Source organism: Lissotriton vulgaris, chromosome 2_1 (genome assembly GCF_964263255.1).
Source record: "Lissotriton vulgaris chromosome 2_1, aLisVul1.2, whole genome shotgun sequence".
NCBI lineage: Eukaryota > Metazoa > Chordata > Amphibia > Caudata > Salamandridae > Lissotriton > Lissotriton vulgaris.
In genome coordinates this window covers 991,321,691-991,338,078 of record NC_141687.1, presented here as the reverse complement: position 1 = coordinate 991,338,078, position 16,388 = coordinate 991,321,691, and the positions used below count along the sequence as shown (strand labels likewise).

Below are 16,388 nucleotides of genomic sequence, written 5' to 3'. Positions count from 1 at the left end.
TCCTAAAAAAAACTGTTTTACTGGATTTTCCAATCCTTATTCTTACAGTGATATTTTACAACAAAAACATTTGAATTTAAAAATACACCTTCTAAACCGAAGTGATAAAAATGAAAATATTCGGAATTATTTTTTTCCACAAAACGTTTTAAAAGGCAAGATAGTAAAGCACGGTTTCTAGAATTAGGCACGGCCATCTTGGGGGTCCTCTGGGAAGCACACTTCATTAATTCAATGAGTTAAAATAACAAGAGAATCTTTACATAGCACCCCGCGGGAGTCAAACCTTTGATATTCAGCGTATGCACAGATGTAGTGCGCAGATGCAATTCAACACTCAGCTGCTGCACCAGCATATAGAATGTAAGACAAAAATGAAGCTTCCGAATTATAAACAAGCTCGAAATGACAACATATTGGAGAAAAAGATCACCTACAGATTGCCATTAATCACCACATTCTCGTTCAGCAACTACTATATATAGATGGCCATTCAATCGTGTGGCTCTTTTAATCTACAAATCAACTGGAATCTAATCATTTACAAATTATTTTCACCACAGTCCCGCGTACTTTATGATAATGAATGCCTTTTCAGGCATACATTGTGTGCACCTGCTATTTTTTATTCGGCATTTGCATTGAAAAAATCACCCTTTTAGCTAACGTGTAATGTCATAATTATCTGGGTTATAAGCGGCGTAAGCATTAAAAGAAATACCTGTGAAACAGTAATGCACAACTCAGGTGCATTGACTGTGGAGAATGGAAGGAAGGATAACAGATGTATGAGTGGTTTGATTAATTCTGCAGAGTAAAGCATGCAGAAGGGAGAATCGGTATGTAGTGAAATAAAGTATGCGGTCCCACTGGCAGTCTTGCTTGGCACGGAAGGATCACTGATGGGTGATTAAAGTGTGTTTTAAATTTCATTAAAGGCTACTGAAGGGTCACTGAGGCATCTGCTTGACAATAATTCTGCATAGAATGGGGCCTATTATTTAGGCATTGATGATCTGCCCATCAGGAACATCCAAAACATAAGAGTCTCCTTCCCATGCTGATGTAAACAAGGATGTTGTCAATTGAGATACAATTCGGTATTAGTGTCCTCTCATTCCTGTCCATCTCTGACTCAATGTTGCTCCCTGACGCATGTGTGACAGGACTTAGAACCCATCAGTCATATAAAAGGGAAAGGGTTTAATAAACATGCCATTCTTAAGATCCCCCACAGTTATTACTCACATATGTCATCAGACATTTAATTTATACAGACACAGTCACTGGGCACCCGGCACATGGCTGCTCCATACCATCATATGCCATGCTGTAGAGCGCGTTCCAGGCACTCATCCCACCCATCAACACCATGTGTTGAGATTTCCACATCAATGTCAGAATGGGACATCTCACTGCAGGGACTAAAAAGTGTTGGCAGATAAGAAGGTTGGGTAAATGTATGGCAGCAGCATATACCACACTCCAGCAAGGTAAGTTACCCAGCGCCACACACTGGTGTCTATCGGAGGTAGATGGCATGCTGGGGGATTTGATAGAAATAGGGGTGCAGCCCTTCTTTTTTTCAGTCTGTGACATAAATATGAATGATAGGAATTAAGTGATTGATTCACCTTTGTCTTACTTATCTATGGTCAGCGCGTAAGTAAATATTGTAGGTACATCTTTATTTACATTTAAATACCTGACCATTGCTGTCAAAGCAGTATTTATGGCATAAAAGCCTCCTTTTGGGATGTAAGGCCACATGTCACCATGCTATACAAGTTCGATAGACACGAGTTGTGTGCGCATTGGCAACATTTGAATAATTGCAGGCTTGGTGTCATCATATAGAGTATAGTATCTGCCAATGCACACCTGTCCCTCTTAGGAAGCCCACATCTTTACTTTTGGACGCTTTTGGTTCTTACCAAACAGCACAAACGTTGTGTGGATTTGTTGTACATGTTTGTTTCCGGGCAAGGCGGGCTTTAGGGCAGGGCTACCGGTGCGGCTGCACTGAGCGCTGACCTCAGGGGAGCGATGTGTTTAGCAATAACTTATGATTGGGGAGATGATGGTCTGGTGGTAGTAAGAGAATCCGAGGAGGCAGTCATGGTGCGAACAATGATTGTTGCATCGGGCGCAACCAACACTAACGCCGGCCCTTTTCTCAGGCATTTTCCACATTTTTCCATACTCTTTTGCTGGCTGCTACTGTGACTTCATCACTCCCTATGTGTTCTACTAATTTCATTATGTATTTATCTTTTTCCAAGGTTTGCTCTACATTCCAGTGGCGTAACGAAACTGGAGCGCCCCCCCCCCGCAAAGTACATGCAGGTGCTCCCCACGCTCCGGACCTAGTCCTGAGCTCTCAGGCCACTGGCCTGCCAGTGCCAGAGGGGGCCCCCAGAGCTAGGGGGGGCCCCCACACCGCGGGGGCTTTTATTATGCCACTGCTACTTTGCCCCTCCCCACCAACCTAATCACCTAATTCCTTACTTTGTTGTCCATAATCTGGCTCTGTTTCTCTTGATCTTCTGTCTTGTCCACAGCTACCCATCCTCCCAGGAATCCATGAGGTTTTGCTCTTCTATTGCTTGCACCAGAACTCTGGTATTCTCTTTCCGCTGTAAAGTATCTTCCCCTTTCCGTGACTGTACCCTCCAAAAGATGTTATGTTTACCACCACTCTTCACGTATAACCTCCAATTCCACAGAAAATACTGTAATACTTTCTAACAATTTATTCAGTCTGGTCCTATGTTCACAAGCTTCAACAAGCTTCAAAAATGACTATCCTAATTGAAAAAAAGTAAAACACGTGTTTGTCATGGCGACTCAATGAATACCTCAATAAAATACCCAGTTAAAGACGCTTCGCCTCCTTTACCTCTTGGGGAAGACATAGCTTGTTTTTCTGCCTTGTACTTAAGTCTATCATGTCCATAGTCTATGTTGGGTTCTGTTGTACATAAGGTGAGTGCACTCCTGGAAGAATGATGCATTTGCAGACACATGGTACCGAATTGCATGCAGTTCGTTAATATTCCAGCAGGTAAAGCACAAGCATTCTTACAAGAACCCTCTCGCCTGGCAAGCAAGACACTAGCAAAGTAGGACTGATCAAATGAGCCATGGGCATCAGATGGAAACATTCCTATACATTCTGACATGCATACATTAAAATACTCTTTACCACTTATACTGTTTGAAAATGGCATCCATTATCCTATATTATTAATACACATTATCATTTCTATAAGACTGTAGGTATAGAAAGGTAATTTCAGTGCTACAGCAATGCAAAATTCAGCAACTAAGACACAAAATGCAGAACTAAATAATGGAAGAGTACACGTGCCTCGTTGGTGAAGCTAGGCAACTAATCGTGCCACCTGATAATAAAGACAATTATTCAACAACAAAGCAAGTTCAGGCGGCACGAAAGTGACAAAATGAGATCACCCCAAATGAGTCATTTGTTCAACCATTCTTGCGTTCCAACACTTAGGTTTCCGGTCATTTCATGTGTGGCAAAGTGAGAAGGCAATTTTACATGGATGCCCTTTGCTTGGTTTTGCCACTAAGCTTGGTGCCCGCAGGCCACTGGTCTTTTCTTCTCCAGATTACTGGTATTGGTGCATGAAACCAACTGATCTTTAGGAAGCAACTCATGACTACAAATCCCACAATGCACAATGTTGTTAAGTGGAAATCCACGACTGGAGATGGGAAGGTCTGCTGACATGGAAAAAGGCAGAAATCCTGCCTTTGCGCCAACCTTCGGGTGGGCACATTGAGTAGAAGAGATGAACGCTGATGGATTAAAGTAAGGGCCATGATATACTCGAAATCTCCAAGGAAGCTAAAGGTGTCTGGGGGACAACAGCAGGATCCACAGGGTAGGAAATGTGTGGAGGACCAGAAGAGTCCTGAGTGGGGGGTATCGGGTGAGTGGTAGAGGAAACACAACCAAACCTCACAAGAGGAGTCACAGACAAGCAGGCAACTGTAAGTAGAAGGTAACATGAAGGATTAGGAATGTGGAGGTGAAGTCGAGGGAGAATCAGATGATTTGGGTCAGGAAGGAAAAACATGAGTATGGTGAGGCTCATACATGCAAAGGCATACAAATGGCTTTTGTTTAAGTGGAGATTTCAAATACAACATTGAGGGGCTGGGTAGATGAAAGTTGAGTATCAGACACTAGACGGAAGGTCACGAGATAGATATATATATATATATATATATATATATATATATATATATATATATATATATATATATATCGACTCCAAACCAAACTTCCCATCAAAATAAGGCGCTGACTCCGTGAATCAAAATCCAAACGATATTTATTGGCTCATTTGCTGCGTAGACGCGTTTCGGCGGCTTGCTCCCGCCTTGTATATATATATACCCCAAATGTTCACTGCTGAAAACCAAATCGAGTCCACCTCACTAGGCTGGTGCTTGGCAGCGGGGTCAGGACCCGCTAACGCACACAAAAAATTCTTGCTGCACTCAGTCAAACAAAGAGCAGGCACTTGTCAAAGCCACACATACAAGTGAACAGTGCCCTACCACCCTTAAATACAAGTAAGCTTCACTTTCACAATAGAAATAGTGACAAGACTAAGCACAAGGTGCCCATTGCTTATGAGTTCATTACAAAAAGAAATCTGCCTGTAACATATTCATTAACAAATGCAGTGAAAATATATATAATAAAGCATCCTGGTATAAGCACATTCCAAATCAGTATTGAATACAGTATTTACATATAAAATAGTCACTGCTTCCATACGGTAGACACAATTAACAGAGGTTCTCATGAGATAGAAAATCTGATATTTTGCATCCCGTACTCCATGTGGAAGGAGAAGAGTTACAGTTCCTCTAGTCATATCCAAAACGACGCCCAGTGGCGGACAACATTTACAATGCGATGAAGTTACCCACATGTCAGTATGATCATACCTCAACATATGTAAACAGCTAATATTCCAAATGACTCTAATCATATCAATATGCGACTAATCAGTTGCCACAAAATTAAAATAAGCAGCTGCTCCATCAGAAAAAACAAAAGTGTATCCCTAAGTGAAACATAACAATTGACATATATAAAAGAAAAGAAAAATTTCACAGACTCATTCGTGTATTTTCGGTCTGGACATAATCAGAGATAAATAAAGGTGTCTGTAGAAGCAGCAAACATACTTCAAACTAATATCCGCAACTGGCCCGCGAGGAATAAAGTTGTACATCTAGATAAATAGCATGATATGCACATAAAGAGCCAAAACAAAGAGAGAAAGGGAAACAGAAACCCACAAACAGAAAACGAAAAAGCCATAAAAGGGGAGGGAAAAGATAAGCAGAAGGCATTTGTTAATCATTTGAACTCAAGGTATCCTCTTTGCTTGGCTTCAATGTTTTGGGTAACATTTTGAGATGCTCATTGTGTTGTGTGAGTGGGACGGGTATGCCCAGACGTGGTCCCATTCTTTCCATGCCACTGGATTCAAGCTATCCTGGCTGATGAGGGCCGAAAGCCCGAAACTGGTCCTAGAATGCTTGTTTCCAGTCCAGGAAGGACCTGGCTTGGCAGTTCGGGCTGGACTGTTCCCATTGTGTGCAGGGTTAAGACTGATTTGCATATGGCTGGGTCCAAACTGGAATGGCATGGCGAGCCAAAAACTATGGATTTTGGCCCAGATCTCTGTACTGGGGTGAATGTATGACATTGTTCTACTTTCTGTCCATCAATTGTTCTTTTTGCATTTGTCACCCTGAGTGGGACAGGTATGCACAGAAGTGGTCCCGTGCTCTCCATGCCACTGGATTCAAGCTATCCTGGCTGATGAGGGCTGAAAGCCCAAAACCGGTCCAAGGATGCTTGTTTCTAGTCCAGAAAGGACCTGGCCTGGGTGTTCGGGCTGGACTGTTCCCATTTGGTGCAAGGTCAAGACTGATTTGCATATGTCTGGGTCCAACTGAAATGGCTTGGTGAGTAAAAAAACGATGGATTTAGGCCCAGATCTCTATACTGTGGTGAATGTATGACATTATTCTGCATTCTGTCCATCAATTGTTCTTTTTGCATTGTGTTGGCTACAACAGCCTCTGTGTTATACGTGTGAAGAAAATACTAGAAAGGTACTTTCCTTTTCCTCTTTTATTTCCCTTTAGCTTTTGCCCATCGTTCCTCCTCCCTTTTTTTCACTTTTTCGTATTCTATTAGGGGGCTTTTGTTTCCGCACACATATGTTTGAAGTATGAGTGCTGCTTCTACATACATCGTTATTCATCTTTGATTATGTCCAGACCAAGTGTATATATATATATATATATATATATATATATATATATATATGTGTGTGTGTGTGTGTATTTTTTTTTAAACCAAGAAAATTAAGAAATTGATAATACCGACTAACTTATAAAAAGTTAACTTGAGTCGTTCCCTAGAAATCAGGGAAACAATAATTTATATGCAGCCACTGGGGACGGTAAACGTCTAACAATGAAGGTCATTTAGAGTTAGGTGGCATGTTGCACCCAGCATAAAGGGGAGTGGCACCCTGCCACCAAAGTTTTAGCTCCTACACCCCATTTAGAGATAGAACTCTGCTGGCAGAAACCCATCTAGTAGCCTATTCACCACAGGATGTCCGGGTCATGGGGCAGCTTTCATTTCCCTATTTAGAGTGTGGCAATAGTAACTTGATTTCCCTACCTGGAATTTTCATGTCGGTGCCTGGTACCAAAACCTCCCTTCACATTGGGGATATTAATATTTTGGTGTGAAAAAGCAAAATCTAATTCTGGAAGGATTGTGCTTGAATAACATAATATTTTGCCAAGCAGGTGCATTAAACCCCTCTACCTGTTCAGGAAAGGGTCAGCGAATTCAGTAGAGGTGCCTCAGCAGTGGCTCAGCTGAAGGGACAATGATGCCACCAGGCACATGCAGATATCTCTAAATCAGGTAGGCAGTCCTCAGTCAGAGAAGATAAATCTATGGCCTCTGCTAACCTGGTGGGCCAGCAGCCAGACCACAAATGAGGCCTTAAAACATCCTGTGGAACTCCTATGTTCTTTAAGCCTGAAGTGAGGCTGACTTGACTGCGTGTACATGCTCAGTCATAGCTAGAGGAAGTCACAGATTTAAACACTGTATTCAGTCTTGGACCACATGAAAAACAATTCTATGGATACAAGGATAAAGACTGTGTCTGATCAAATTGCTTTGGATATATCTTATTGTTTTTTAATATATTTTGCTGTTCATGAACACTGGGTGGAAAATAAGAGAAAAAAGAGGTAGCCGAATAGAACAGATGAAAGTGCATTACTATGCATAAGTCATTATGCCTTTGAGCTTGCCACTTAAAAAGCTCTATAACCAGCCTGTCATGCAAGCCAGACAGAGATTACTAAACAATAGTAACCCAACCCTACCTCGCCTTGACTGGCTGGGGGTTAAATACAGAACTCAGACATCTCCTAGACTGGTTTAAAGATCCATAACCTGGGTGTAAAAAATAACCTTGCCCACCCCTGCAAGATGGTGGGTAGTTGTGTGATGGCCACATTATTCCAAGAGATCCCCTGCTTTGCTCAAGGGTGGGGCTGGTTTATTTAAAGTCCCCCACCCTCCCTTGTCTTGCCTATAGGCTGGCGTCAGTAGCATGCTCCCTACAACTCTTCCCAAACCTAGAATTGTTTAATTTGTATGCCCTCTTTTTAATGTAACAATTAAATGTTTACCAGGACAGCTAAAAGTTGCCCCTTTGGTAGATCCCACACCCTCTAGAATGGTTAGGGAATGGCTGCTTCTTTATTGCTACACCTCCAGGAATTGCCCAAGAGTCAGCTGGGTGTTTGTGTGTTTGCTTTTTTCATATTACTCTTTATAAAGTTTTGGTAGATGCAGCCAAAGAGAATACAGTGTACGATTGTGAGGCACTACAACGGCACTGCGCCTCATATGAAGGACAACGACCATTAAGGAAAGTATGAGTGCCATATATGCAGTCCGGTTCTCCACACAGTACCACAACGAGAGCTTTAACAATCTAGAAAGATTAGTAATAACATGTTTAAAACGATAGACTACAGGGCGGGTCCCCGAACCCATGACAAAGGAGTGGGGGGAGAAAGAAGGAAGAGATCTGACCAAGGGCACACACACATACTCAAATTCAAGCCAGAGGTACACGTCTTCCCCCTCATAATTAAAAGATTTTCCATAATCCTACCTGAGGGCCAACGAGACCTGCAACTCATTGCTTGTGGGATAACTTTTGGGTCAAGCAAACAGATCATCCGTCATGAATTTCCAGGCACTGGGGCGAAAACTGCCTCCACAGGGCAGTATAAAACATTGTCACAGCCAGCCTTCTGTATCAATGAGTTAGCAAGTATTGTAATACCCCCAATTACGGCTCCCTCCGGCCCCGATACAGTACAAACCATGTGTGTCAGCCCCATGTGTGTCAGGAATGAGCCCTGGTTCACCCCATCTTTTTCCACTATTCCTTGATGTATTTTTTTTTAACAGAGTTTTATATAGCCCAAACTTGACCTGAAGGTATCGGGTATCAGAGCGCTTTACACGAGCACCAGTTGCTTTACATGAGGTCACAATCATTTTTTTTTTTTAGGCACTGGCAGATTAAGTGATTTGCCCAAAATCGCAGGATGTTGCGCGTCCTTGCCGAGACTCTAACCCCATTCCCCAGATTTGAGGTCCACCGCTGTAGAAGGTGGGCCAACTCCTCTCCCCACAAGAGTTAAGGAACTACAAGTCTCCCAATGAGAGCATCCTTGCTTCCATCCATGGCCTAGTTTCATGTGAGACAGCCAGGGCCTTGTGTTCTGGCCATTCCCATAGTGGCATCTGTAAACTGGGCTTTTGTGAGATAACTGTTCTAGACAGTATCTCTTACTTAACTGCCGGGCATCAGAGGTTTTCAAATGCTAAATGGGGAATGACATCCAGTTCGCGATTCTAGGCCCTCTCTTCGGTAAGAAATTACTGGATGCTTTCCTGGACCTGGTAAAACTTGCAATCGGAAGGGGTGGTACACTCTCCACCCCACCGTCAATGGACCCCTTAAAATGTTGAAATTTTCTATATTAATTGAGCTCTTTTGAGTCTGTTCCCAGAATATGAGACAAAAGAACTTTCAAATAGGTTTCTGCATCTCTCTACCCTTCTGGGCAATTCCCCAAATGAGCTGTATCGCACATATTTAAATCCTCACTTCTGCTCTCCTCATTTTGTATTGCTTACATTTCCATAAAAACGTTCAATGTGCGTTGCTGTGTTTCTCAGGTGTATATATTATATGGTATTGTTTTGAGTGCTTTGTAAAATGAGATGTTCCTGCATTTGATATCTTTCAAAAAACCCAGAGACCGATTAGAATCATTTTACTATAATTTACTATCATTCACTCACATTCCGATGGTGTTCTGGCAAAATGAAATGTATTCCAAGTTTCAGAATTGCTAAGTGTGCTGTTCACAAGCACTGACTGCGCTGAGATGTCAGTTGGTTTCTAAAAGCCAGGAATGATCTTCGGTGCCATAAAAAGAATATGCCCATTAAAAAGGCAGATCAATTTCCCGGATGAATAAAAGGCAGAATAATATCTACAACAAACAACTACTGTTCCAGGGACCGCCAAGGGATGAATTATCTGGTAGTATATTAACAGCAATAGAGATCGAGATAATACAAAAAAAAATGTAAGCACTGGTAAAGGAAATCGTTGAACCCAGTCGGCTCTCAGTGCTTCCAAGTTGTCTTTTTGTATTCCACGCCATGGATGCTTTATTGGTCCAGCGGGTTAATGTTTACTTGCACCTTAACAAGAGTTTGTCATCAAGACAAGGTCAGTGTGCGTGTACAGTCATAGCTGTTTCCATTGCCATGTGTGTTACTCTTTCATGAGCTTTGTGCATTTTCCACAGCTTAAACCACTCGCTCGCACACCCCCACTTCCCACTTTAGAGAACCCACGGCAAATTCATGCACATGTGAGGGGGCGGGGCTATCGTGCTCAAACGACTTCTAAATATGAACACAAACACGTCAAACAGATTCTAGCGTTTCTTTCTCTTCAAAAAACTAATTCAAATTCAGTCAGCCAGCAATCCCCCATCTTCTGGGGACCGTAATGAAGGGAAGTTAGCGCAGATAGCTCTATTTAAAAGTGAAAGAAAAAGGCACGTTCAGCAAGCGACAGAAGGTTAAAGTCGTTTTCTTAATTGGCAATATGTTTTATACCACTTTAAATGCATATGTGCCTCCGGAAACAGCAGGGTGAGAGAATGGGTTGTCTGCGTGCACGCTCGTATTTTATTTGAGCGGCAGCGGTACTACTCTGAAAGGAAAGCATTGATCGGTCCTGCTCTGTCTCTTTCTACTGCTCTGTGCACCAGCGAGCCCTCCGCTGTTATCAGGTTTACCTGCGTGCTTGGACATATATAGGGGTACTGATAGCGATGCAGCTGGTATTATCTACAGTCTTGAATTTCAAAATCACCCCTTCGCCGAGCTCATGCTTGCATGTGTTGCACTGAAGCATCTGTGTAGCGCTTCATACCCTGTCCAAACCAGAAAGCGCTTACTTGTGCCATTCCTTCTGGGTTGTGGATGCCACGCATGTAGGTTCTAACACATCGACTCGTCGCTATATACCTTTGTTAAATCAGGCAGGTCTCTGTTAGGCAGTGCCTGTTACTACTTTCATGACCTCATGGCGATAAATCGCTAATCGCTGTGTATGAATTGCAGCATAGGAGGTGTTTAACGCCTGCAGGGTTTGCAGTATTTCAGCTGGCTTGTACCTATATGAATTGTGTATGTTTCTGGTTATAGTATTCCTTTTGGATAAGTGTGCACTGCGAGTAGTTTCAAAACGCATGCATGCCTCCAAACGCAAAAGGCACAAAAGTGGACACACCGGGTTAAACACACAGTCACCTACCTGTGTTTGCCTTTTTTTAACAAAAAGAACGCCCCGGAGATGTAGCGTTTTTGCAAATTAATAATAAAGTAGTTTTCTAAAGGTCAGAACTTGTAACTAAGGCAACACGGCGCATACTGTGAGTATTGCTGTGGAGCTCAATTCAATTGTCATTCTAATGGTTCGCCTAGTGCTGAACGCAGCGGCAGTGAGAAGGCGCTGTGCTGAGGCGCTGTGCATAGCATCTGGGACAGGTGCTCCCTGAAGCGACACTACGTTTAGCAGTCGCTGCTGCTCGTTCGCTACTTCGGGAAAGTGCATTCTGAGCAAGGTTACAATTTTTATTCTAGCCTGGGTGATTTTATCTGGGCGAAGGGTAAAGGGTTGCATGTGAAGGGTTGCCGTGAGCAGAAGGACCCCTGCTTGAAACTGGGATACAGCGACGAGTGAGGGGGCATGCTGTGGGACAGACACTATTCTGTGCATCCTGTCAGGGCAGCATGTACTGGTGCTACGGCTGCCTCGCCGTCCCGCAGCACAGGAGCCCCGATATGTAGAATTCCAACTGCAGATACAAAGTTCATTTTGGGGTGCCTTTTGTGAGTCCGTGTTGCCTCCCTCCTGTGGTCTGGCGGCGTGGACATGGAGCGGGGAGCTGGGCACCCTGCCTGCTGCAGTGCTTCCCTCCCGCTGCTGGTCACAGGCTAGCGGCACATGGCCCGCTCTCCATCCAGCGCGCTGCACCTCCCATGCCCTTGGCGCTGTGTGATAGCTGCACCGCCGCGGGCACCCTCCTGGCAGCCCCCGCTGCCTCGGTTCACACATCCGCGCCTAGCTTGACTCACCCTCAGCAGGTGCCTCCTTCCCCGTCAGTGGTACTGCGGCTCCCGCGGTCCAGCCCTCTCCTCTCCTCCGCTCCAGCATCCTCTGACTAATCCCCAGCAGCAGAGCCCCGAGCGCGGCTGCACCGCCACCGAGAGCGGTACTACAGTGGCAGCGATGGACGAGGCCTGGGCGACGGACGCAGCCTCCAGCCAATGGTCGCCTCCGAACGGGTCCTGTCGTCCAATGGCAGGCCTGGGTTGAGGAGGTCTCCCCGCCCAACTCAGTCAGCAGGCTTGTCTCCGGGAGAGACGGAATCTCAGCCTCCCTCTCTCTCGGTGCAGGTGCCGATGCTTGCTAGGAGCATTGACTACCTGCAGCCCCTTACCCGCATTCTAGTTATCCTGCGCTTGGGTATGGATGGAAATATGCGACGGGATGCAGGGTCATTTCCTGGCTGGAGGGGCACTGGCTTTTGGTTTCCAGATGAGCTGCAGTAGTGCTATTCTCTGGGTAGGGGAGTGGGACTGAAGCATCCAAGAGCCCATAGTCTCAGACAGTACATATACCACCGTCCTAGTGGACGCGCGCGCTCGCTCTCTCCTTTTCTGTATCTAATTAATATCTCACAGAACAGAATGACCCCGCTTTCCCTTTATTTCGCGGTCGCTTGCTTGCCCACTTTGCTTTGGCAGGAATTGAACTGTTACAGTTAAACCTATTTTTTTCTCTTTCGTGAACTTCAATATCCACTCCACGTTTGCTTCAGCCTATTGGTTTCCGAGACAGAATGTCTTGCTTTTGTACCGCACTCACCTGTTTCAAGGTGTAAGTATAAATTCAACGACTGTGAAGCAAATTTCGGGTGAAAGTGCGCGCTGTACATCCGTTGGCTGCCTTGCTTTCATATCTTTTGCGAAGGATTACCTCAGTACCCTTTTCCATCGAAGCAAACGCATCCAAGGAGAAATGTCTGTGTTTTCTAATTTTGAAGTAATTAGAATTTTGGTGAGCGGATGGGGGTGCTGGTGTGCGTCACTTGTGCAGGTCGGACGATCTTGAAATGTATTAGTACACACGCTGCTTCCCGGAAACTGCTGTTGTACTTTATGTGAGGATTAGGGAGGAGGCAAACATTAGATTATTAAGGAGTTAATGTACTCGTTACTACAGCGAACTTATCTTTCCGTTACTTGTGAGACACACCGTGATTTGTCTTTCTTTCATAACATATAATGTTCGATCATTATATTGCCCGAAGCAAAATTTGACATACATTCTATACATCCGTAAAAAAGGCCCTCTTCTCTATCATGGCATGACTGTTACTCGTCTCTTACCACTCCGCAATCCCTCACGCTTTTCCTACCGGTCCCTTTTTATTGACCTCAATATGAATCATTCTCCAGCAATACCTCTCCATGTGTAGTTAGTTGCTTTGCCTTTACTAATGCTCATTTCCTTTGGCCTGCCTGCCATTTTCCATTTCTAGCTGCCCATCATATTTGTTTGGCCCACATTCTAAGCCCCTCTATGGGGCTTCCTCCTCCATAGGCCCATGATGTGAAAGAAACATCCTATTAATATGCTCCCTGTGTGGCTTCACCCCTATTAGAAATACGTCTGGCAGGTAGATTAATGAGACAGTGATCAAAGGCAGATATGCATGCTGTAGCTATGCTCCAGTGATGTCCTTGTTAACTCATTAACTGCTGATTAATTTTTTTCACATTTACAGTAGTTGGTACTTACCCCTTCATAACTTTTTTTCACATAAGGTATACACTCCACATTTTTTGTGGAGGATAGAGTAGATAGCACGTTTTTTATGTGATTTTAATTAGATGAAACTGTAATACCTGATGAAGCGATTAAAGTCACAATCTACAATGTAGGAACAGTAATCTCTTTCTAATGGAATGTACAAGTGACAGATTGGGCCAGCCAACATATATTTCTCTAACTGGACAGTCCGCAGCCCTGGGACGTTTTCAAGGCTTTTGGCAAATGTCCTATGCTATAAGCTAATAGGTGCGGATGCATCACCTAGATATTCGGTATGAGGTTGAGGTCGGACTTCTGCTTAGGGGTCTCTCTGTGGTCAGGCTTCAAGATGCTGATATTCTCTCGAACAGAAATGAAGTGTGCAGCTGAGGTATGTCTTCAGTCCTCTAGTTTATGTCTAATCAGAGGAATAAAAGTTACTGCAGTCCAAGTTAGCAGAATTGTCAGACGTTTGTGCCAGTTCCTGTTGATCGACACGAGAATCTCATCACCTTGAAGCCTGACCACAGAGATCTAGTGGGTTTCCTCATCCTGTGGGAAAAAGGGGGATATGGAGGGGGCAATTTGGGGCCAACCCTCATTTGGCCCGAGGGGCGGTTAGAGAGGCTGTTGTTAGACCTGTCAGCCCAAGTGTGGTCTTCCCCCAAACCTTTTGCCAATGTGCTCCACTTTTGCTGATCTTGTTTTTGGCTGGCATTAGGACTCTGTGCAATTTACCACTGTTAACTTATGCTGAAGTACATGTCCTCGCTCCTTAAAATATGGTGACATTGACTTATCCTCAATTGGCATATTTAATTTACTTGTAAGCCCCTAGTAAAGTGGCACTTCACGTGCCAAGGGCCTGCAAATTCAATGCTACTCGTGAGTTTGCAGCACTGACTGTGCCACTCACATAGGTAATCTTTTAAAACATTACTCACGCCTGCTAATGCAGCTGTGTGCAGTTCTAAACTGCCATTTTGACCTGGCAAAATAAACCTCCTGTCAGGCCCAAACCGTAATTTTTTTAAATACATATCATTCACCCCAGTGTAGGTCCTGGATGGCCCAGAGGGCAGGACATAGTGTTATTAGAAAGGTGGCTATGTCCTTTTAAGTTTTACATGTTCCAAACTTGTTTTTCACTACTACAAGGCAAACCTCTCCCACTGAGTAGTATTGTAGTTACCTTATTACATTTAATAAACTGTAATTTCAAAACGGGAGCAGGTAACCAGTATATGTGGTCTTTGGAATTGGAAACATCCTTACTGATGGTGAAGTCGGATTTCAAATTACAATTTTGAAAATGCCACTTTTGGAAAGTTAGGATTTTCCTGCCTTAGCCATTTAGTGCCTGTGACTTGTACTTGGGTCATATGACTGGGTGCAACTGATAGTTGAGTATTGTGCATTCCTTCTAGACAGCCGCATACAATAGAAAGCTTAGGTGTGTCTGGATGAGTTATCACTGGATGGATGGGAGGGTGGAACTGGGCACAGCCCTAGTTACACTTGAATAGGCTGAGTCTTGCCTCCAGAAAAAGGGCTGCATACCCCCTGTAGTTAGACTGGAACCAGGACAGGGAGGGCAGGATGCCTGGAGACTTCTAAGGGAAACCTCTAGAAGCTTTTCCCCCTCTTCAGAGGCACAATTTGGTATAAATACTGGACCTCAGACGCCAACTCTTCAGTACACTACTGGACCTGTGTATACTCTGCTGGGAAGAAGGACTTATGTGCTGCTGAAGGAGTGCTAATCTGCTGGACTGCTAAACGGCTGGACTACTGCCTTGCTGTGCTTCTGCCTTGATGTGCTGATCTGCTGATCTTTTTGTCTGGGTGCGAAGGACTGAACCTGCATCTCTTGAACCCAGAACTCCAGAGGGACTCCAAAATCTGGTTGGCTGGCATCCTGACTTGAGCCTTAGGGACAGAAGGCTCTAACAACCTTGACCCGGGACCTGGACTCTGTCATCTGTGAGTCTATCCTGCAAGTGGTGCCACCCCAGTCATGGACAGATGGAAGTAGGTCCAAGGTGCTCTGCCAGCCTCTGTGGACTCAGCAGAACTGATGCAGCTCCTGTGCTGTGCAGCACCACCCCAAGCAGAACAGATGTATTACCGCTACTGCATGGATCGAAACCATCGCCAAGACCTGCATCGTATCGTAGCCTGTCACGGTTTGGAACTGCCACTGCATGACTTATCCTTTATTCAGGCCCTCGTATCGCTCGCCGACAGTAGCCTTGACAATGACGCCCGACTGTGCATCGCAGCCTCGCGGCTCCTCAGACCTGATGCATTGTGCCAACTGTGTGGCACATCCTCGACTGATCGATGGGATCAATGGGATCCTCGACATCGATGCAGGACCTCGAACCGCAGCTTCACCGCATCTCTGAAGTGACAAATCACTTTGGCTGTACAATGCATCTTCTACTCGGATCCTCGCAACTCTCCTCAAACCAGGATTTAAGGTACTTTGTTCAGCGGGCCTAACTGGGTCCTTATAGCCGGCCAAGGCACCATAACAGCCGGCCTGAACTTAGGACTTAGTGCTGGTCTGGCACAACCATATATCCAGAGGTGGTGCTTTACTTCTTCAGGTCCTATGTGTTATAAAATCTTCAAAATTGAATAACTCCGGTTCTACTAATAGGATTTTTGACGTTTTGGTTCTGTTTTATTTATTAAAAATCACTCTATGTTTCTAAACCTGATGTGGGCTCCTTTTGTGGTGTGTTTTGACTGTGTTGCTGTTTGAAGTGTTGCACAAAAACTTTACACATTGCCTCAGAGTTA

At 44.4% G+C, this 16,388-nt stretch overlaps 1 long non-coding RNA gene across 1 annotated transcript in view; it reads right to left on the bottom strand.

The window, feature by feature from the left end:
* The window catches only part of LOC147731520 (uncharacterized), a 480,898-nt gene extending 468,926 nt beyond the window's left edge, over positions 1-11,972 (bottom strand). The window contains exon 1 of the long non-coding RNA XR_015308643.1: positions 11,840-11,972. This is a non-coding gene — a long non-coding RNA (uncharacterized LOC147731520). The remainder of the gene's footprint in view (positions 1-11,839) is intronic.
* Between the last annotated feature and the right edge of the window lie 4,416 nt (positions 11,973-16,388).